Source organism: Chiloscyllium plagiosum, unplaced genomic scaffold (assembly GCF_037043375.1).
Source record: "Chiloscyllium plagiosum isolate Xiang-an unplaced genomic scaffold, Cpla_swu_hap1 HiC_scaffold_37, whole genome shotgun sequence".
In the NCBI taxonomy this organism is placed as follows: domain Eukaryota; kingdom Metazoa; phylum Chordata; class Chondrichthyes; order Orectolobiformes; family Hemiscylliidae; genus Chiloscyllium; species Chiloscyllium plagiosum.
This window is the reverse complement of record NW_028270175.1, coordinates 89,140,241-89,165,054: the sequence shown is the minus strand read 5'-3', so window position 1 is coordinate 89,165,054 and position 24,814 is coordinate 89,140,241.

Genomic DNA, 24,814 nt, shown 5'->3' with positions numbered 1-24,814 from the left:
TGCAATGGTCCCCATGCTGTGCAGGTCGTCCGGTTTATGGAGTACTCCTCTGGCATGGTCTGCACAGCTCTCCATTCTGGCTGGTACCTTGTTCCAGCTTATCGTGTCTGGGTTTTTTTTCTGTGAGGCAGATTCAGATTTTGATGTAACGAAACATTTCAACTGATCTGCCAATGTTTTCATTTGATGTTCTCATTTTTGTGATTGGACCCAACATTGTCTCACTTCTCCAGTTAGTCTCACTCCCCTGTCTCCTTATTTATATTTTCATTGCGCAACACTAAACGTCTCGTATGTGACTGTCTTCACTGTTTCAATCTGAATGTGAACCTCCTCTGTTTTATTTTTAGCTTCTGAGTGTATCGAATGCCGGCATTGTGAAGCTCTGAAATAATGAAATAGTGTGTATTGGGCTGTTGTTCACTTCCTGGTGTGTCCCATATGCTTATCCGTGTTGGACGGGGGTTCCAGTAGCTTTGAGAGACGTGCGTGTCCACTGAACGCCTGTGTTTGTCGCTCTCAGCTGACCGTGCAGTCAGTAACACGAGGGAACCTCTCGAGTATCATTATAAAGGACCAGGCATCTAACTTGTATCTGAGGAGCTTCTGACTGTCTCCTGTTATTGAAACCTTAGTGGATGGGCTAGGGATGGTTTGCTGAAGGTCGTGCTGTCAACTTCCTCTCAAATTCAGAGAGTCCTGATGATTTACAGCATCAGGGTGTGTAACATGAACGAAAACTGAGCAGAGATTCAGAGAGGGGAAGCTCCGAAACCACGGAGTGAGTTTGTGGGGAAAGGAATCTGCCAAATCTGTCTGTGTCTTAACAGGTACACACGCCCTCTCGCATGTGTTATTAAAGAATTATAACAATTTAAAAATATGAGTAGAACGTTGGAGTAAATGATAGGCTCACTATTATTAGGGATCTATAAAAAAGGATGGAGAGCCTGTGCACAAAAGTATTAAAAACTAAAGACATATCAATAGAACTTATGTAAAGAAAACTTTTATCTAGAAGCGTGCATTACTTGGAATAAAATTAATCAGCTAACAGCTCAATCAGAGATAAATAGATATGGCACGGTGGGGATTTCAGAAACGTGATTACAGGAAGGTCAGGACTGGGGTATTAAATGTCCACGGGTACACAGTCTTCAGACAAGGAGGAACAGTAGATGGAGTGTCTGTATTGGTCAACTCCCCCTCCCACTCTGCCGAGGACATGGAGGTCCTGGGCCTCCTTCATCGCCGCCCCCTCACCACCAGACGCCTGGAGGAAGAACGCCTCATCTTCCGCCTTGGAACACTTCAACCACAGGGCATCAATGTGGACTTCGACAGTTTCCTCATTTCCCCTTCCCCCACCTCAACCAAGTTCCAAACCTCCAGCTCAGCGCTGTCCCATTACTTGTCCGGACTTGTCTTACCTGTCTGTCTCCTTTTCCACCTATCCACTCCACCCTCTCCTCCCTGACCTATCACCTTCATCCCCTCCCCCGACCCACCTATTGTACTTTATGCTACTTTCTCCCTCCTCCCCACCACCCCCACCCCCCCCCCCCCCACCCCCCACCCCAGCTTATCTCTCCACGCTTCAGGCTCTCTGTCTTTATTCCTGATGAAGGGCTTTTGCCCGAAACGTCGATTTCGCTGCTCCTTGGATGCTGCCTGAACTGCTGTGCTCTTCCAGCACCACTAATCCAGACTCTGGTTTCCAGCATCTGCAGTCATTGTTTTTACCTCACATATTTCATGAGTGTCCTTTAGGGACGGAAACCATCATTCTTACCTGGTCTCACCTATGTATGACTTCAAGCCCACACAAATTTGGTTGATTCCTAACTGCCCTCCAGGAATGGGCAATAAGTGCTGCCTAACCGAGCGACGCCCTCATCGTATGAATAAATTAAAGAAAAACGCTTTAAATGCCAGCAAACCGTTACTAAAAACAACATCAAAATGGCTATGAAGCAAAATGAGTAGAAAGCATAAGAATTGATAAATAACATTTCCCCCAGAAGACAAAAATAATAGAATGTTAAAATTAAACATTGGCGTCTGAGATGATGACAACAGCGAGATAATAATGGTAAACTCAGAAATGACATAGGCAAAACCAACGCTTCCTGTTTTCACATGGTTTTAAAAGTTTCTTTTTTAATGCTGCGAAAGTTTGTTTTTGTTTCGAAAAATTAAACATTTTTTAAATAAGTAGTTGTGCCTTCATTCGGTAAAGTCCTGTCTGTTTTCAGCTCAGGAGAAGACTTTTCTTCCAGGAATATAGTGAAGATGAGTATTTATATTGAGTTAATTAGCTAAAGGGTTAATTTTATCTAATTTTTATATGTTTGATGTGTATATGCTTTTCTTCCATTTTAACAGTTGCTTTTAGGCATAATGTTATTTATGCCACAGAGAGGATGGTTAGAAGATTCAGAAAAAAAAGTACTACTCAGCAAAGCAGTCAGATAAATGGTGACTGTCAGGAAAGATGAGAAGGTACTTCAAACGTCTCCGGCGACTATTCCTCTATCAAAAAGATGTTCACTTTTTGGAACTATTGAAGAAGGTAATCTTTCTGAGGAAAATGGAAGAGCCATCAGTTATTGGACTATTGGAACGATTTTTATATTAGGCAGCGTTAGAGAAGATTTAGTACAATTATTGTTACAGTGGGCTTTTCAGTCAGAGGTATTAGCAGGAGATTCTGTGGCAGTGAGCAGGAGTTTAGGATGGTTTGTGCAAGGCTTAAGAATGACTCTAAACGTTTCAAGCACATTGTTAAAGGTGAGATTGAGTAGTCATAGATTGTTGTACATATTGAAGGAATGACATTTTTAGGGAAAAGATTAAAGCAGTACAGAGTGGATTTAAGAGGTGAGGTAGATTAAAAATAAATCTTTAAAAGTAGTAAATTGTGGTTTACTGCCAATGCCAACCCCAACCGGTGGAGGAACGAAAGGTTAAAGGAGAAAAATCAATGGCTGAAGAGCTGGGTTGTGGTTGAGGGATTTAGATTTTTGGGAAATTGGAATGTGTTTTGGAACAGGAAACACATGTTCAAAAAGGATTGGACTAATCTAAACTGGAAATCAACAAATATCTTAGCAGGGAGATTTGCTCACTCTATATAGGGAGACATTATATTGATAGAGAAGGCAAGGGGGTTATTCTAATTGGCAGTGTTAATGGACGGATGGATGGAGAAGGTTATGAATGTGAGTAGATTACGTCCATTAGAAACGAAAGATGAGAGAGTCAGAGTATAAAGTAATTCTGAAGCACTAAGTTGCATTTATTTCAATGGAACGGGTCTTATGGGGAAGGTTGATGAACTCAGGGCATGTTTAAGAACATAGGATTGGGGTATCATATTTATGACTGAAAGTTGGTGCAGAGGTGTTCAAGTCGAGAGTGTGGCACTGGAAAAACACAGCAGGTCAGGCAGCACCCAAGGAGCAGGAAAATCGACGCTTCTGGCAAAATTCCCTCATCAGGAAACGGCTGTTAAAGGCGTTTTGCACAAAACATTGATTTCCCTGCTCCTCAGGTGCTGCCTGGCCTGCTGTGCTTTTCCAGCACACACTCTCCACTCTAATCTCCATATCTGCAGTCCTCACTTTCGCCTGAGAGATGTTCAAGACTGTCAATTCAATGATCCAGGTGATAGGTGTCATAGAATGAATAGAAAAAGTGGTATACTGAGGGTGGAGAGGGGGACGCCTGCCGTTTTAGATTTAGGGATAAATTATTGGTGTAAGTGGAGAAGTTATTTCTCAAAATTCATCAGGTAAAATACATGGGTAGTGTTAAAAATAAGAAAGTAAAGACCACTTTGAAGAGATTGCACTATATGCTCATTTGTGACAAATCGGCCAATGCAAATATATTGAGAGAAATTAAAAATCATAAAGGAAGGAGTACGTTGACGTTATTGCACCATATGCTCTCCAACAGTAAGAACGAAATTGAGAAACAGACTTTCAGGGAGATCTCGGATATATGTAAGCTTAATAAGGTTGTAGTAATGGGGATTGTAATTTTCTTAAAAAAAAACTGATTGGGACTACCATATTGTTAAAGGGTTTAATCATGAAGAATTTGTCAAATGTATCCAAGAAAATTTTCTTCATCAGTACGCGGATCATCCTAATAGAGAAGGAGCAAAACGAGACCTGGTTTTGTGAAATAGGCAGGACAAGCGACTGAAGTAACCATGGGGGAATACTTTTGAGTCTTGCAATCATAGCTATTAATGGAAAATAATACGCCTTCCATTAATATTATCTTTTGCATTGGAGTACCATAAATTTTAATGGCATGGGACAAGGACTGTCCAAGTTTGATGGGAGTAGACTTTTCTCAGGTAAAATAATGTCTGACAAGGGGGAGGCATTCAACAGTCTGACGACGTGAGTTGAGAGGCATTATGTTCCTATCAGAGTGAAGGGTAAAGCTGGTAAGGTTAAGGAACCATGGATGACTAAAGTTATTGTGGTTTCACTCAAAAATAAAATACATACTTACTTTAGATACCGACCACTTTATTGAATTGAATCTCTTAATCAATATAAAGAGTGTGGGGCACCATTTTGAAAGAAATAAGGAAAGCCAAAAAGAGATATGAGATAGCATGGGCAGATAAGGTTAATGATAATTCAAAGATATTCTGCAACTATATTAACAGCAAGACTTAACTAGTAGAGAGTAAGGTCTCTCAAAGATTAGGAAGGACATCGATGTGCTGAACACAGGAGTTGGGGAATAAAATCATCTCATTCCTGGTGCAGAAGACAGCAGCAAACAGACACTACTGCCTGCACATCGCATCCATCCAGAACTCTGTCTGCTATTTGTCAGCCGATTTACCCATTTGATCAAGATCATTTTGTAATCTGAGGGGGTCTCCTCAATTGTTGGCCCCAATCCTTTCTGTGTCATATCCAATATCATATTCATTCCTTCCCTTACTCGTTAAATCATAACTTTTGATGAACAAGATTGTTGTATATTTTTATGGACCAGGCCCGACTCCTCTAAACATTTTAAGCAGGTCGCCCAGACCGTAGATTTGCTAATTGTTGAAGGTACGTGTATATTGGATATCCCCAGAGTGAATTATCTGGTCAGACTGCCGAGTTTTAAACAAACAGCATTTATTTAAAACATTAAGTAATGAAACACAAGCAACCGAATATAGAATACCCGAATAACTCATCGGATCCGAACCTGACAGGCTTTCCCGACTTAATGATGCTGTTTCAAATTGCTTTCAACATTCCCAATAAACAAACCCATTGGCATGAAGAGTAAAAATTACACAAACCAAGCTTACAGGTTACGAATTCAGAGGACAGAAGAACGGGGAGAGCGTCCAGTTTCAACAGTGACCCTGACTAAAATAACCTTCGAACTGACTGAACTGCGCAGGTGGAGAGCTGGCCACGTCCCTTTGATTATACCATTTTTTTTTAAGACTTGAAAGCCTTCTTCTTGAGGTATTACCAGTTTAGTATAAAGCAAAGGACCCCAATGAGCCTTTCAAAATTGAGATATGTTGGAACCTTGGGTCGGTTAGAACCGCTCTGAAAATAAAAATCAAGCACATCGTAAACTTATGAAGGGACCATATCAAACTGAATAATTAATATCCAAAGATGTCTTCAGTTGTCAAAATCACCAAAAGTAGTGGTTAGTACACTGAAGCACACATATGCATTCACTTAGTATAAAAATGCAAACCTGCAGAATTACATCCAAATTCAGTGTGTGATACACCTACCACTGAGTGTGTCGATCTGTCATTCAAGTTTCGACAATGCTTTGGCAATCATGTTTTCAAGACCCGCCACATGCACAATTTTCAAATTGTGTGGCTGAAATTACAGGCTCGAGCTAAACAGACTCGCATTTTTGTCCTTAAATTTCTCCAAAAGCTTCAATGGGTTATGATCAGTACTTAACACTTGTCTCAGATGAATTGCTGATAATATAAAAACTGAAATGATGTCATGCCAACACGAATCTTAAAGTCTCTTTCTTAGCTGTTGAATATTTCTACCAATAACCGTTTAACTTGCTGGATAAATACCAATAAGTCTTTCTATCTTCTCGTCGTCTTCCTGCAGCTGTGCAGCACCGACACCCATATCATTCGCATTTATAGCCACCTTGAAAGGCTTTGCTTAATCAGATGTAGCTGATACTGGGGCAGTGGTTAACACATTTTGCGTGCCAGTCAAATGTCTTTTCTCAGACCGTTGCCCCCGAAGTTTCTTGCCTTTCTTGAGCAATTCAGTGAGTGGAGCAGCCATACTGCTAAAATTAGGCACAAACTTTCGATAAATTCCACTCAATCCCAGGAACCATAATATAGCTCCTTTTGTCAACTGTGTGGGAAGTTCCCCAATTTCCTTCACTTTTACATCTCATGGCACCATTGACTTGGGCTTTGGCAAATTGATTTTTCGCTCGGTTTACCACCAAGCCTGCCTTCCAAATCGATTAAACAAGTCTGATAAATGCTTCCATATGAGTGACTAAAAATCACCAGGTCATCAATGTACAGCACATATTGGATAATCTGGCAATTTATTGGTTAGTCTCTGGAACGTGACCGGCACGTTTTTCAAACCAAATCTAAGTTGCCTGTCCCACCTTCCCACTAAAGCCTTCCAACTGCGGAAGTCGATATGCATCCTTTTTTTTTTAAACTGCATTGACTTTGCGATAGTCCACACATAATCGTTGGGTACCATCTGGCTTCAGTACAATAACTTTGGGTGAGTTCCAGTCACTGTAACTCAGGTCGATTATGTCATCTTGGAGCATGTGTTCAATCCCTTTCCGATACTATGCCAACTTTAGAGGATTATGCCTATAAGGATGCTGATTATTCGGAACAGCATGTCCTTTCTCTACATTATGCACAATTAGGTAGTATTTCCCATTTAATTTCTTCATATCTGCCCATATCGTACTAACAACTCTTTCAGTTCATTTCATTTTTTTTCCTCAGTAAGGTTACTCAATAATTTATCCCAATTTTAGGCAACTTCCTCATTGTCCACTTCAATTTGAGGACTGTCCAGTTCAGAATCCTCTGAACGTGGTTCTTCCTTCTGTACTGTAATCATTAACACCTTCGCCTGTTGCTCTCCTTCCCTGTCGATATATCTTTTGAGCATATTCACATGACATACTCTGTGAGATTTCTTTCTGTCTGGAGTCCCTATCAAGTAGTGACCCCCACTCAATATTCTTTCTATTTGATAAGGTTCACCAGTCCTTGCTTTTCAAGATTCAAGATTCACCCATCACTGGAAGTAACATGCATACCTTATCCCCGGTAGTAAAACTGTAAATTTTTCATTTCTTGTCCACTTCCTGTTTAGTTGTATTCTTCAATACTTTTAAATGCCATCTAACCAACTCCCCAGCGCTTTTTAATCGTACCGGAAAATTTGAGACATAGTCCAATACTGTGGCCTTTTAATTCTGATTTGCTAATTACTCCTTAATCGATTTTAACGATCCTAGCTCTTAATAACCTAATTAAAATGGACAGAATTAGGTCGATTCATTTCGTGCATCTCTGATTACAAAAGGCAGAAATGGAATTCCCTTACCACAATCGGCTGGATAATCCTTTTAAAAAATCAGATATATTGGAATCTTGGGTCATTTAGAACCTGTCTGACAAAAAAGATCAAGAACAACATAACCCTGTAAAGGGACCAGCTTTGTGACAACATACGAGGAACGGCTGAGTATCCTGGGATTGTATTCATTGGAGTTTAGAAGATTAAGTGGAGATCTAATAGAAACTTACAAGATGATACATGGCTTGGAAAGGGTGGACGCTAGGAAATTGTTTCCGTTAGGCGAGTAGACTATGACCCGTGGACACAACCTTAGAATTCGAGGGGCTAAATTCAGAACAGAAGTGCGGAGACATTTCTTCAGCCAGAGAGTGGTGGCTATTTGGAATTCATTGCCGTGGAGCGCAGTGGAGGTCAGGACGCTAAATGTCTTCCAGGCAGAGATTGATAAATTCTTGATGTCACAAGGAATTAAGGGGATAATGCGGGTAAGTGGAGTTGAAATACCCATCAGCCGTGATTGAATGGCGGAGTGGTCCCAATGGGCCGAATGGCCTTAATTCCACTCCTATGTCATATGGTCTTATGGTCTTCTGGTCTTATTTGGCTTTGAACTGAATTTTAAAAAATGACAGTGTTTGTGAGTTTATATAAAACAGTGCTGAAGGGCATTGTGTATTGAAGATAAAAGATTGTCTTATTAGAGCAATTAGAGGAATGTCCAGACAGATTCACACTTCCTGTGTATGGTCAGGGCAAATATGCCGACTATAAATCTATTGGCTGGCGCCTTTTCTAGTGGAGGATACATCAGTATGGTAACTACAGCTAGATTGTGTATTTTGGGGGTGGTGGTGATGGAAGGTTCAGGTGGTTATAACATTGCAAACGGACAACACAGCAGAATCATCTAACTTGTGATAGGGAAACATCCTCATTGTCCCTCAAAACTAACGTCACGACAGCAATTGGTGATGGGAGATGTGACCAATAGCCAGTGATGCCAATATTCAATCCAGTCCAGTTCTTATTGTGAACAGAAGGTACCACACTGAAAAGAGTGAATTGAATCTGTTTGTTCAGTGACTATGATTGACGTCAGTCTCCATGAATCCTAACTGTGGCACTGGATGGTTTCCTTCTTCTAATAGTAAGGGCTTCTTGCAATGCTTTATCCCATTCTGGCAGCAGATGCATCACCTCCAACACTAACAGGGATCAGCAGCTGCAGTGACAGGGACAGGAGAGATAATCATCTGAGAATAGCCTGGAATGTTCCATTAATGGATCAGATTTTGAGAAATTCAGACTGGAATGCTGCAACAATGGACAGGAGTTTATCATGGGGTCTTTCCAATTTTTCCTGGTCTGGGTTCAGATTATCAGATCGGATATATGGGTGCACTGATGATTATTCAGGCGGGCTACTATCCCATGCTCGCTATTGTTGGTGTTCCTGGTAAGTCTCTTCATATCTATCCATTTGTTAATCCATAAAGCATGGTGAACCTCATTGCAATTTCTGTTATCTATATTTGGCAAAGACAGAATCTATTGTCTTCCGTTTCAAATACAAATTCCATTCATTACCATAAACTTCTGAACCGCCCAGAAAGCCCGTCCTCACAAACATCTGAGAACAAGACGGTTAACAGTCCTGAAGTACCTTTTGGACCCGAATTGATTTATTTCTCGGTATTCTCTCCATCACCAAACCTACCCACTACCAGCTCCGTAATATCAGCAGTCCCCACCTTGACGTCAGTGCGGGTGCTAAATAAACCATTATCCATGCCTTGATAAAATTCAGACTTTATGGTTCCAGTTATAGAACATAGAACACAGAAGAATACAGCGCAGTACAGGGCCTTCGGCCCTCGATGTTGTGCCGATCCAAACCCACCTAACCTACACTAGCCCACTATCCTCCATATGCCTATCCAATGCCAGCTTAAATGCCCATAATGAGGGAGAAACCACCACTGCTACTGGCAGGGCATTCCATAAACTCACGACTCGCTGAGTAAAGAACCTACCCCTAACATCTGTCCTATACCTACCCCCCACCTTAATTTAAAGCTATGACCCCTTGTAAAAGCTGACTCCATACGAGGAAAACGATTCTCACTGTCGACCCTATCTAAACCCCTAATCATCTTATACACCTCTATCAAGTCACCCCTAAACCTTCTTTTCTCCAATGAAAACAACCCCAAGTGCCTCAGCCTTTCCTCATACGATCTTTCTACCATACCAGGCAACATCCTGGTAAACCTCCTCTGCACCCGTTCCAGTGCCTCCACATCCTTCCTATAGTATGGCGACCAAAACTGCACACAATACTCCAGATGTGGCCGCACCAGAGTCTTATACAACTGCAACATGACCTCAGTACTCCGGAACTCAATTCCTCTACCAATAAAAGCCAGTACGCCATATGCCTTCTTCACCGCACTATTTACCTGGGTGGCAACTTTCAAAGATATGTGTACATGGACACCAAGATCCCTCTGCTCATCCACACTACTAAGTATCCGACCGTTAGCCCAGTACCCCATCTTTTTATTACTCTTACCAAAGTGAATCACCTCACACTTAGCTATATTGAACTCCATTTGCCTCCTTTCTGCCCAGTTCTGCAGCTTATCTATATCCCACTGTAACCTGCCACATCCTTCCTCACTGTCTACGACTCCTCCGACTTCCGTATCATCCGCAAACTTGCTCACCCAACTTTCTAACCCCTCCTCCAGGTCATTTATAAAAATGACAAACAGCAATGGTCCCAAAACAGATCCTTGCGGAACACCGCTCGTGACGGCACTCCAAGATGAACCTTTGCCATCAACTACTACCCTCTGTCTTCTTCCAGCCAGCCAACTCCTAATCCAAACCTCCAACTCACCCTCAATGCCATACCTCCGTATTTTTTGCAGTAGTCTACCATGGGGAACCTTATCAAACGCCTTACTAAAATCCATATACACCACATCTACTGCTTTCCCCTCGTCCACCTCCTTAGTCACCTTCTCAAAGAATTCAATAAGGTTTGTGAGGCACGACCTGCCCTTCACAAAACCATGCTGACTATCCTTGATCGCATTATTCCTATCCAGATGTTCATAAATCCTATCCCTTACAATTCTCTCTAAGATTTTGACCAAAACAGAAGTGAAACGCACCGGCCTATAGTTACTAGGGTTATCCCTACTCCATTTCTTGAACAAGGGAACCACATCTGCTAGCCTCCAACCTTCTGGCACTACTCCTGTAGACAACGAGGACATAAAAATCAAGGCCAATGGCTCTGCAATCTCCTCCCTTGCTTCCCAGAGAATCCTAGGATAAATGCCATCAGGCCCACGGGACTTATCTATTTTCACCCTTTCCAGAATTTCCAACACCTCTTCTCTACATACCTCAAAGCCATCCATTCTAATTAATTGTGACTCAGTACTCACATTGACAACAATGTCCTGTTCCTGATTGAATACTGACGAAAAGTATTCATTCAGTCTCTCCCCAATCTCTTCAGCCTCCACACCCAACTTCCCACTACTATCCTTGACTGGGCCTATTCCTACCCTAGTCATTCTTTTATTCCTGACATACCTATCGAAAGCCTGAGGGTTTTCCCTAATCCTACTAACTAAGGACCTTTCATGTCCCTTCCTTGCTGCTCTTAGCTCTCTCTTCAGGTCCTTCCTGGCTACCTTATAACTCTCAATCGCCCCAATTGAACCTTCACGCCTCATCTTTACAAAGGCCGCCCTCTTCCATTTAAGAAGGGATTCCAATTCCTTATTAAACCACGGCTCCCTCACACGACCCTTTTTCTCCCTGCCTGACGGGCACATACTTATCAAGGACACTCAATAGTTGCTCCTTGAACAAGCTCCACATATCAATTACACCCTTGCCTTGAAGCTTACATTTCCATGCCACACATCCTAAGTCATGCCTCACAGCATCATAATTTCCCTGCCCCCATCTATAACTCTTGCCCTGTAGTGCACACGTATCCCTCTCCATCACTAGAGTAAAGGTCACCGAATTGTGGTCACTGTCCCCAAAGTGCTCACCTACCTCTAATTCTAACACCTGGCCTGGTTCATTACCCATAACCAAATCCAGTTCTCTTACAAACACTCTTTCCGTTACAAATATGTCCATCACAACCTTGTCTTTGTCTCTAAAGTAAATTCATGACAGGGATAGTGTGTCAGAGAAGTGATGTCGGTGGATATGTAATTCAGAAGCCCAGGTTACTGCACAAAATACGCTGTTTTAAATCTTACCTCAGATATGTCAGAACTTAAAGTCAAATGACAGGAATTGGAAATAAAAGATAATTTCACTAATTTTACAATAACAGCACCAGCATTTTGTCAATACGTTTATCAATAGCGCTGATGTCATTTGGAAAAGAAATCTAGCATTATTGCCGGACTGTCTTAAGACTGACCTCAGACCCACAACAATGTGCTTGACTCTATACTGTCTGAAGGAATGACCTCACAGTAAAGGACATTTAGTGAGGTCAATAAATGCTGCCCTGACCAGCAATGCAGGCATCCCATGTCATAACAATATTGAAATTTAAATAAAGCAAAGAATGATGCAAGAGATCAGAAACAAAAAAAAAACCGAGAAGCTGCTGCAGCAACTGATCAGATTTGGCACCCTTGGGTGGAGGGGAAAATAGAATTAGAATTTCGAGTCCGCTGATCTACCTTCGTAACTGAACACAGCTAGAAAATATTGTGATTGATGTTGTTGACATGGATGTCTATTATGAAGGGGTCAAGGAGTGAGTTGAATAGACAGAGAAAGAGAGGGATAAAAGAAAATAAGCAAACAAAGGGATTGAAGATGATCAGCTGGAATGGAAATAAAAAAACGAGATTAATCTTATTTATTTTTTCTCCTGTTCCCATCTTACTGAAAATCATGCCCATGCAGGGTAGTCCCTGTTTAAACTGAGTTATGTCCCTTTATCTGTCTTCCCTGAGTGTGATCATGTTCCTTTATTTATTAATGGAATGCTGGGCCAGTATGCAATTCCCTTTCCTCATTGTCCTTGAGAAAGTGTTGGTGGGCTGCCTTCCTGACCCACTGCTGTCGGTGGGCTGTAGGTAGTCAGTGCTGAGGTCCACCCGGTTTCATTTCTTTGATGTTTGTAGTGTGTAATATAAATGAGCGGCTGGTTTGGCTATTTCAAAGGACAATTCAGAGTCAAATGCGTTGCGGGACTCACATGTCAGCCCGACCAGCTGAAGGTGGTAAATTTCATTTCCTGAAGAACATTAGAGTGTCAGGTAGGATTTTCTGATAATCGGCAATGGTTTCATAGCTTCATTTGATTTTATTGAATTGAAATGCCACCATTTGTCACGGTGGAATTCGAATCCAGGGTGGGGATCAGCATCTGGGTCCCTGGATTAAAAAGTTGGAGATAATACTGAGAGGACATCGCCTTCCCGGTATCTCCAAGCATCTCAACTGGCAATAGTGGTGTTGCTGTTTGTCTGGTTGTGCTTGAGGCACACTTAGTCGCAAGGCTAAGGAATCATTTGGCAAAACATACCATCCTTCGTAATTTTTGAAATTATTAGAACGTTAGAGGATCAGAAGGGCCTTTGGCGAAAATGAGCTGGGTTCCTTGGCTAGGAGTCACAATCAGAATTCATACCAGACAGCAAGTAATCAACACAGTAAATTGTATAAAGTCCTTCATTGCAAAATGATTCAAGAATAGGAGTGAAACACCTTCCTGCAGTACAAGAGTGTTGTTCAGAAGGTACCTGGGGCACCGTTTACGCTTGATCTCTCTTTTGTAAGGAATTATCACCTTGCAACACAGAGCCAGTGTAACGGAGTTTCACTAGACTAATCCGTGTGGTGATGGTATCATGAGGAGACTGTGAAGGAAATAATCTGCATCACTACAAAAGAAAAAAAAGGTGATTGCATTAAAACTTGAGAGTTATGGACCAACATTCATTATTTTCAAACCAAAACATTGACAGTGTTAACTAAAACATGTGTTTTTGCATGGTACATGTTTTCACATGGGCAAATATACAGGAAGAAAACGATTAGAAAAATGTGAGAGAAGTGTAGGGAAATGGGGTTAGCATGGATGGACATCTTGGTCAGCATGGACGAGTTTGGGCTGAACGGCCTGTCTCCGTTCTGTCAGATTCTACGATACTATGACATTATACTTACCTGAGTGGTACTTCATGTTGGTAAGCGAGAGCTCCAGGCTCTAAACGAACTGTCACTTCCTCAATATACAGTTGGTGTGTGATCCTGCACTGAAATTCATGTTGTTCACAAACCTATCAGCAGCCACACTCTGATAGAGTTCACCATTCCCACCAACATCTGACCTCCATACAAAACACTAGCCTGCCTTCTGGGAGATGCCTCCTTGAGACATGGCACAAACCGTCCGCTGTCCCTCCTCACTGTTAGCAAACCATGGTATCGTTAACATAACATGTGTGCACCATTGGCAATCGAGCCAGGAGGAACAACATGGACCAGTCTGTCTGAGCAATCTATGCTTCATTGGTTTGCCATGTTGGAGCATCAGTGACATCCTACTTTGTGTTACAGTCTGCAGGGGCTGAATAGCTTCTTCTCTTCATTCGTTAGTGTTTCGAGGTGCTGAAAGTCCTCCTCCTGGTCCCAGGGAAAAGGTTCACGGACATTATTGGGCGACCCTTGGTTCCTGCTTACCAGCGTGATGTACTGACTGAGCTCATTATCTTCCTGTGTAATAGTAGGCAGACAGTGGCATGGAAGAACACAGCAAGTCAGGCAACATTGAGTTCTCCAATTTCAAATAACCTGTCTTCCCATCCCCCAACTCCTTTCCCACCCACTTTTCCTCCCTTCCAGACTCGCTACCCTACTTTCAGATTCAACTGGATTCCGTCCTCCCATCGTCCAACCCAGTATTCATCTATCCCCACCCTGCCTCCTCCTCTCACGTCCTGCCTCTTTATCTGTAGCTCCCTTCCCCCACCCCAGTCCTGAAGAATATTTATCCGTAAGCAGTTGACTTCTCCACCTCCTGATGCTGCCTTGCTTTCTGCGTTCTTCCCGTCTTCTGCCTGTCTACCTTTCACCCTCACAGGAACATATACATCTTGAACTCTAGCTGTCTCACTTTTAAAGGCTTCCCATTTGCCAGAAGTCCCTTTGCCTGCAAACAAACTACTGCAATCAAACGCCGGCAAGCTCCTAATTCCGTCAATATTCACCTTGCCCCAATTTAGAACTTGAATCTTTGGACCAGTTTTTTTTTTCCCCTTCTTCGTAACTACTTTAAAATTTATAGAACTATGGTCACAGGTCCCAAACTGCGCATCCACTGTCACGTCACTCACCCCTCCTGTCCTATTTCCTAAGGATAGGCCAAATTTTGCCTCTTCCCGATTAGGACCATCTACATACTGCTTGAGGAAACTTTCTTGACGCACTTAATGAATTCCATCTCATCAAATCCCTTAATGTTCTGGCAGTCCCAATCTGGGTTATAAAAAGTAAAACTCAGGTTCCTGCAAGTCTCCCCTATCTCTCCACATATTTTTGTTCCTGTAATTACTATTGAATATTTGAGGGCCCATAGAACAACCCCAATAATGCCACCATCCCCTTCTTTTTTTCTTAGTTACACCCACAAAGCCACCCTGATTGATCCTTTAGATATTTCATGTCTGATGTTTTGTGATACTTCCGTTAATCAGAAATGCAAGTTCCCCTCCCCTCTTTCCATTTCTGTCCTTCCTAATGCACTCTACCCTGGTACATTAAGCTGTCAATCCTATCCGACCCTTAGTAATATTTCCGTGATAGCTACACTATCTCAGTCCCACGTACCTATCCACACCCGGAGTTCATCGATCTTTCCTATCACCCCTTTTGCATTGAAATAAATGCAATTTAATCCAATAGGGATTTCTTGTTTCCCGTTTTGTTCCAGCCTGACCTGTCTTTTCACATTACAAATCCTGATTACTCCAGCCTCGTACTTACCTCCCTGCTCTTGAGGATACCACCCCCTGCCAATCTCCTTTCAACTCTCTCTTGCAGCACTGGCAAAACTGGCTGCGAAGATGTTGGTGCCCTCTCCAGTGCATGTGCAACCTGTCCCTCTTGAACGGGTCACCTTTGTCACAGAAAAGATCCCAATGATCTAAACATCTGAATCCCTGCCCCCACACCAGTTATTTAGTCATATATTTATTTGCCATGTTCTCCTAATGTTAACTTCACTGGCTCATGACACTGGAAGTAATCAAGAGATTACCACGGTCGAGGTCCTGGTTTTTAACTTTCCTCCTCGCTCTCTGTAATCACTCTGTAGGACCTCATTCCTAAGTCTAACGCTGCCATTTGTGCCAACGTGCACAATGACTTCTGGCTGCTCAGTCGCCCCCATGAGAACGTTCTGCAGCCGCTCGGAGACATCCTGGCCTCTGACACCTGAGAGTTAACACACCACCTGGATTCCCGTTTGAGGCCACAGAATGTCCGATCTGTCCCCCTAACAATCGACTCTCCTACCTCTAAGATCCTGTTTATCTTTACCCTTTCCCGCTGTGCCCCAGAACCAGTTGTACTGCAACCAACCTGGCTACTGTTGCTTTCCATTGCATGGTCATTTCCCGACACCCACCCACTCCCCCACCCGTAATATCAATATCCAGAATGGTATATTTGTTTTCAAGGGGAATGGCCATAGGGGATTCCTACGCTCACTGCCTACTCCCTTTGCCATTCTAAGTGGTCGCCCAGCTCCTCTCTGTGGAACATGACAGGAAGCAAGGAATGCCTGTTGGATTAAGTCGCGTTTATGTAAAGGCAACACGGCTGACAAATAAGGCAGGTGAACTCAGGGTATGCATCTTTACATGGGACTGGGACATAACAGTCATTGCAGAAACAGGCTAAGAGAGGGACTTGGGTGTGACCACCTCACGAAAGCTCTTCGTTATGAAGTTCTCAGTATCTCGGATGACCCTGAGAGCAGCCAGCTCCAGCTCCCGAAAACTTCCCATACACGTGTAGTCATCAGGGACAGTGGAAGTCTCCCTGAGCTCCCACATCCCGCAGGAAGAACATGCGACTGCCCTAATTGCCATCTCGACTGCTGTCAGACTAGCATTAAAGGGACTTTATCTGAGTTTACCTGCACATTTTGCTGAGCTGCTGCTTACTGAAGCTTCTCGAACCAAAGCATTACTACCTACTCTGACAATTACAGCTTGTCAATTGACAACTCCACGTATAGTTTTGGTTAGGGAAGGAGGGAAACACTTTTTTTATTTCAAAAATATACTTTATTCATAAAATATTTTGATGATCTATACAATTGATGATGCAATTCATATGTGCACATTGCATTTCTTGTGATACACAGATTAGAATTAATCCTTCGTATATACAAGTCTGTACGTTTACCATCCATATATTTAGCTGAGATGTCAGTGGAGCCCACTTACTATTTGGGCCCTCTGTTCTCCTTTGATGGACAGACATGACCGCGCCTTAGCGGCAGCTGCCCCAAGATTCAGCGCGTCCCTCAACACGTAGTCCTGGACATTGGAATGTGCCAGTCTGCAACACTCAGTCGGGGTCAACTCCTTCAGCTGGAAGATCAACAGGTTTCAGACTGACCAAAGAGCGTCTTTGACCGAGTTGATGATCCTCCAGGCATAGTTGATGTTCGTCTCGGTGTGCGTCCTAGGGAACAGATCATAGACCATGGAGTCCTGCATCACGGATCTTCTCGGAAAGAAGCTCAATAAACGCCACTGCATTATTCTCCAGAGTTCCTTTTCATAGGCACATTCCAGAAGGAGGTGTGTAACAGTCTCGTCCCCTCCACAATCGCTTCGAGGCTGCATGCTGTGCGGCAGAGAGTCAGGGCGTGCATAAAGGATCTCACAGGCAGAACCCTTCTCAAGAACAGACAAGCCATATCTTGGTGCTTGTTGAAAAGTTCTGGCGATGAGGCATTCTGCCAAATGGCTTTGACAGCCTGCCCAGGGAGCCGATCAACAGGATCCGCCCTCTCCTTTTCCCGAAGGGTCTCAAGGACACTATGTGCTGACCACTTCCTGATGGACTTGTGGTCAAAGGTGTTATTCTTCATAAATTTCTCCACGAAGGTCAGGTGATATGAAACGATCCAACAACTTGGAGCGTTCCATTGCTGCGAGGCCAGGCCCATCCTTTGCAACACCGGGGACAGGTAGTATCTCATTACGTAGTGACACTTGGTGTTTGCGTACCGAGGTTCCACGCACAGCCGCACACAAAGGTTGCCATTAGGGTGAGGGTGGCATTGGGAGTGTTTTCTCCCCCGTTGCCCAGATCTTTACACATCGAGTCCATCTTTGATCTCCATATAAAATGGAAGATGACCCGGGTGACTGCGATGGCACAGGTTCTGGGAATAGGCTGGACCTGTGCCACATATAACAGCAATGCAGTGCCTCACACCTGATGACCAGGTTTTTCCCGCAATGGAGAGCGACCGTTGCTTCCATCTGCCTAGTTTCTGCCTCAGTTTTCTGATACGCTCCTCCCAAGATTGGCACACGCGCCAACCCCGCTGAAACAAATACCCAGCACCTTCAGTTGGTCAGTCCTGACGGTGATGGGGATGGAGGATTGGTCGGCCCAGTTCCTGAAGAGCATGGCCTCACTTTTGCCTCGGTTTACCTTGGCCCCCAAGGCCCATTTGAACTGGTCACATATGCACATGAGTCTATGCACAGACAGCGGATCCGAACAGAAAACAGCGACGTCATTCATGTAGAGGGAGGCCTTAACCTGTCGGCCCCCGCTGCCAGGAACAGTCGCCCCTCTCAGGCTCGCATCCTTCCTGATGGACTCCGCAAATGGCTCGATGCAGCACACAAACAAGGCTGGAGAGAGATAACAGCCCTGTCTGACTCCAGATCTTACTGGGAAGCTAACTGATTCCCACCCATTGATTGAGACTGCACTGACAATGTTGGTGTAGAGCAGTCTGATCAAATGGCAGATTCCATCCTCAAAGCCCATTTTGGAGAGAACATCTCGGATATACGTATGCAATATCCTGTCAAAGGCTTTCTCCTGGTCCAGTCTGATGAGACAGGTGTCCAACCTCCTGTCCTGCTCATAGGCGATCGTATCCCTGAGGAGTGCGAGACTCTCAGCGATCTTCCTGCCCGGTACAGCACAGGTTTGGTCAGGATGAATCACTGATCCCAGAGCAGACCTGACCTGGTTGGCGATGAACTTTGACAAGATTTTGTAATCCGCATTCAATAGAGAGATCGGTCTCCAATTTCTGATTTCCTTCCTTTCCCCCTTCCGCTTGTAGATGAGGGTGATGATGCCTTTCCTCATGGATTCATTTATAGTATCTGCCAGAAGCATACTGACATATACCTTTAGCAGGTCCTGGCCAATCAAGTCCCATAGAGCAGAGTAAAGCTCAACCAGTAAGCCGTCACCTCTGGGAGTTTTATTCTTTTCAAAGGACTCGAGTTCCTTGGTCAGCTCGTCCACAAAAACGGCTGGTCCAGTCTCTTCCATGTTCTGTCATCTAAGACCTCCGTGATAGAGGACAGAACGACTGGGAGGCCGTGCTGTTGGTTTGTTTCGAGTCATACAGACTGGTATAGAATAATTTTCTGATCCTCATGGAGTCAGCCTGAGATGACGTTAGTGAGCCATCTTCATCCTTCTCTGTGCACCTTCTGGAAGAAGAAAATTGAACACGTGTTGTCCTGCTCCACGGAGCGAACCTTGCACCGGAAGATTATCTTGGAGGCCTCCGTGGTAAAGAGCGAGTCTTGCTGGCCCTTCACCTCCTGGAGATACTCCATGACATTGATCACCATCGTCTGCAGCAGGAGCAGGTTCTGCATACTTTCCTGGAGTTGGGACAGTTTCCCCCGCCTCTCTCTCGCCTCCTGAACACCTTTGAGGATGAAGAACCTCTTGATATTCCCTATTACTGTTTCCCACCAGTTTGCTGGAGACTCAAAGAGACTTCATGTTTCTCCAACCTGCGTAGTTCTTCTTGAGTTCCTCAATGTTTCCAGGGGTCAACAGATTTGTGTTCAGCTTTCACGGTCCCTTACCAGCCTGTTTCTCGTCTTGTAGGCGACAGTCGGCCAGCAGGAGGCAGTGGTAAGAGAATAACACCGGCTTGACGTCGTTCGATCTGATGGAGAATGTTTGGGATACAAACAAGTAATCCATCTTTGAGCGCAGAGGCACGTCTGGCCGTGACAAGTATATCTACACTGTGCTCAGTCTACAGGGGTGCTGAAGACGTCGTGCAGCTGCGCATCTTTTACCGTTTCCATCAGGGCTCTGGAGGTGGCGTCCAGTTTACTGCCAGTGGAAGCTGTTGCAGGACGGCGACCGTTCACTCTTACACACTGGGGCATACACATTGATCAGTCTCAGGGGAGCACTCCTGTACATGACGTCGGTGACGAGGAGGCGCCCGCCCACCACACTCTTAACCTCGGAGATGGTGAAATTGCCTCCTCGCAACAGGATAACCAGGCCGGAGGCCCGGTTATGGTTTTCCCCCGACCAAACCGACGGCCCATGGGCCCACAACTCTACGATCTCCTGTAGCTAGTGAGGTGCGGTTTCCCACATTCCTGCAGAAACAGGACATCGGCTTTAACGTTGGCCAAAGAGACCAATGTAGAAACGCATCGCAGAGCATATTTAATGCTATGCACATTAATGCTGGCAATTGTATACCCATTTTAACAGTTTATGAGGTTACCAGTGTCTATTTGCTGTTGGTCCTGCCTCTCTGGGGTAGCTGTCTGCATCCCTGTTGTGTAAGCGAACTGCTGGGCCCTTGCAGGGCTGAGGTAGCTGTCCGACTCCACGCTATGGACATTTCCCCGCTCTGGTGTCATCAGGCTGGGACCAAGATCCGCACAGTCCAGGTCTCTGTCTGACCACAGGGCTGTCAGAGGATCGTTGCTCCCAGTTAACTGGAGCTGTGGGGCGGTGTGCACCTACTGATTCTCACTGGATGGGGGTTGGTCTTTACCAGTCCCCTCAGAGGTTTTATCTTTTCCTGTTTCTCCCCATGGCGTTTTGTCTCTTCTTCTGGTGACGGCCCTCCTTACATCCGTCCTCACCATGTGAAGAGCTGCCCATGTCCTCCTCATGCAGGTGTCGTTTCCCCCTTTATTCTGTGTTTTTGTGGACGTGGAGGGTTTCCAACTTCCTGTTTTGTGCAGGAATCCACTCCTCGTTCCCCTCGGTTCCCTCCTCTTCCATTACCTTTGTCTCTCCTGTAGGAGCTTGGATTGGGTGCTGCACCTCCCCGCTGGCTGCCTCCTGCTCCGCTCCAGCCTGTTCTTCCTTCTGGGTGCCACCAGACACCGTTCCCTTGCTGGCTTGTGGTGCTTTGCTGATCTTTTGCCGTCCACCTCTGGCCATCTGTGCATAGGTGGCGGCCACTCGTCTTGGGCAGGCCTTGTAACATATATTCCCCCTCTCGGCACAATTACAGTTCTTGTCCTCTTTGCATTCCTTGGTTGGGTGACCCTCCTGTTTGCAGTTTCGACAAATAGTCGCCTTTGAGTCCGCCGCCATGTTTCCTGACCTTCTGCAAGTTTGGCACACTTTCGGCTGCCCTGCATACATCATGTAACCTCGGCTACCTCCGATTGCAAAGCTGGAGGGTGGCTGAAGGATGTTCCCACTGGCATCGATCCTCAGGGTTACCCTGACCTGCCGCTTTCTGGTCAAGATTCCGAAAGGGTCGACCACATCAGTGCTTTCTCCCTCGACCTGGATATATCTTCTCAAGAAGGTCAGAACATCAGCTGCTGTGACGTGGGTGTTGTACATATGAATTGTAACAACCCTACTCCTCTGTGCAGGAAGCACATACAACGGGACCGCCGACCACATGTAGAACAGAGGCCCTTCTTCCTTCTCTTTGAACACCTTCAGGAGCTGCTCGCACTGCTTCACGCTCCCGAAGGTCACATCGAAATAGCCTGTCCCAGGCTCGCACTGCTTCACGCTCCGGAAGGCCACATCAAAATAGCCTGCCCCAGGGAAGTCCTGCAGGAAGTACACGTTCGCTGCGTCAAACCCGCAGCACTCGAGCAGAATCTTCTTGAGGGACACAGTCCGATCGACTGGTGCACATTCCTCCACTGTCTTTACAGTAACCCTGACTGTGTTGCGAATGCCCTGGCCTGGGCTGTGAGCTGATTCTGAGGCCATAGCTCCTAGGTTGTCAGGTCCCTGATATGGCGTTAGGCTGAAAGCAGCATGAGGATCCACCAAGAGCAGGTCAGTACAACCAAACCGTCGTCCAATCACAATCGAGCGATGATCTCAACTAGCTCTGACGATTCTCAACTCGACACGTATTCTCATAAAACAGACACTTGATCCTAGACTCGTCTTGGGAAGAGCCACCTTATTGATCATGTCATCTCCCCTGCCCGAGAAGGAGGGAAACACTACCGTGATGGAACATTTAGGCCTTAAGCACTCCTTGACACCAGATTCATGAGTGCCCATGGAGGATGTGTTGCTGAGGTCTTCCTTCCAGTAGTGTTGACTGCGCTGATGCAAATCTTCACCCTAACAGCCAATCCAAATTGTCACTACCCTCTGTTCTTTGCTGTCGTTCTAATAAGAACAGACGTCACCCTTGTTTAAAAATCCGTCCATCTCAGCCTTGAAGATATTTGGTGATCCAGCCTCAACAGCCTTCACAATTTTCTGCGATGGTTTCCCTCCCATTGATGTGAGACTTGGTGATCTTTAGTCCCCATGGCTTTTTTTTCTAGCACTCTGCATAGAAGTTGAACTTTCATTAGATTTTGTCCTGTTCAATCACACCTTCTCTGTTGCCAGAGGCAAAACAAAAAAAACATTAAGAGCCTGTAATCTCCTCCCTCATCTTTCACATCAGTCTAATTTGCAGTTCATCCGGATCTAGGGATTATCTCACTTTTAGTCCTGCATCAACTTCCAATTCTTCCTCAGCATCTGTGTCAATTTGCTCAAAGACACTGTCAGGAACTGACGGTGAATCCAGGAACTGCTTCTCCAAAGCAAAGACCGATATGTCGTACGTGTTTAACATATTCTCTGGCTCTGTGCACAGGTTTCTTCCTCGGTCCCTAATACTACCCATTCTTTGTCTTGTTACCTTCTTACCCTTAATACACCGATAATGTGTCGTTGAATTCTTGAAAATATTGCCAGCTAATGATTTATCATTCCGCTTTTTGCTCTTCTACTTACTTTCTTGAGTTTATCCCCAGATGTTCGCTACTCTTCTGAGACCTCCATTGACCTATTCACGTTAGACCTGTTTTAAGCATCTCTATCATTTTTAATTCCATTCTGAATATTTGTAGATATCCAAGGTTCTCCTGTCTTATTTTCCTAAATTTCATTTTCAGTGTAACATGTTGTGGTGACACTGGCATCGATTCCACTTTGAGAATGTGACCTCCACCCCCACATTCTTCTGCTACAGTTTCACCCAGAAGTAACTGTACTATGGCCAGATCCTGACTTATTTTTAATACAATCTGCCTCAACAGTCCAAAAATCTTTTATTTCTCGGAGCTTTATATTTTGGACTTTTCCTTTACAAGCTAAAAATGCATGAGCAACAGTCACTGGTGCGACGATGCTTTCCCAATCCTGCCTGCAATAACTAACTGGCTTCATTCCCCACAGTGATGCCCAGCACTATACCGCCCATGTTTGTATCTGCTCCATGTTGATATAAGAAGCTGTCTGGATTACATTTCAAGACATCTTCCCCACCTTAAAAAGTTATCACTGCCCTAATGAATATTTGGAGTTGAAATACCTGAATATAATGATCCTACTAATGTCGTTACACACCTCAGAAAATTGGTTTTATATCTGCTTCTGTATTCTCTTTTATGTGGGGTTCTATAATATATCCCCAACAGTGTATCTGTCATGGTTTTGATCCTGAGCTCTGCACGTAAAGCGTCATTAGAAGATCCTTCCAAGGTGTCGTCCCTTCTTCCTGCAGTAATTGACTCCATAATTAACAATGCAATCCTACCTCCTCTTTTTCCCCTCTCTTGCCCTGCCTCCCGTTCTTGTACCACAGAATATTGAGTTGTCAGCCTTGAACTCCTTCAGACACGTCTCCGTGATGGCAAAAATGTAACACTTCCACATGTCACCTTGTTTCATTATCACATCTGTCTATCTGATAATATTCCCAGCATTAATGCAAAGAACATCCAGCCTGGAATATTACACGTGGAATAATCTGTAACTCGGAGTTCATCAGTCGTTTACTGTTTGTTATCAAGCTGCATAATCCATGAAACAAAACTGTAACTCTAGAACTATTGAATTGTAATTTCTTTTTTAATTAATGTATTCATCAAATGCAACATTCTAGAACTGAACAGTCAGCTCCACATACAATGAATCCCTGGTGATTAATTCCATGTTCAGAGTGCAGAAGAGTCAGCCCTCAATAACGAAGAAATGAGGACTGCAGTTGCTGAAGATCAGAGTCGAAAAGTGTGGCGTTGGTAAAACACAGCAAGTCAGGAAACATCCCGAGGAGCTGGAGAGTGAAAACTGTGGCAGAAGTCCTTCATCAGGAAGTCATTGCTGCCTTCACATTTTTTCCATTCCGTGATTCGCATGATATTGTGAACTGTATTTGCTCGGGAGGGCAGCCCTGAAATGGATATCAGTCAAACAGTCAATTGGTTGGGCAGGGATTAGACAATGTCAGGTGAAGTGCAGATTGGTTGAAATGCAAATATAAGGATAGATAAAACCCCTGGGCCAGACAGGAAACACCCGAGGTTATCACAGGAAGTGGTGCCTTCAGCGATGATCTTTGCATCCTCACTGTCCACTGAAGTACTGCCAGATGATTGGGGGCGACAAATGTTAATCCCTTGTTCAGGAAAGGGAATAGGAATAATCCTGGGAATTATAGCTTTGGGCAAAGTATTGGAGAGGATTCTGAGAGGCAGAATTTATGATTATTTAGCAAATCATAGTTTGATTAGAGATAGCATGGCTTTATGAATGAAGATATGGTGTATTAGCGTTCATTAGCAGAGGGATTGAATTCAAGAGTCGAGAAGTGATGTTGCAGCTGTACATTTGTT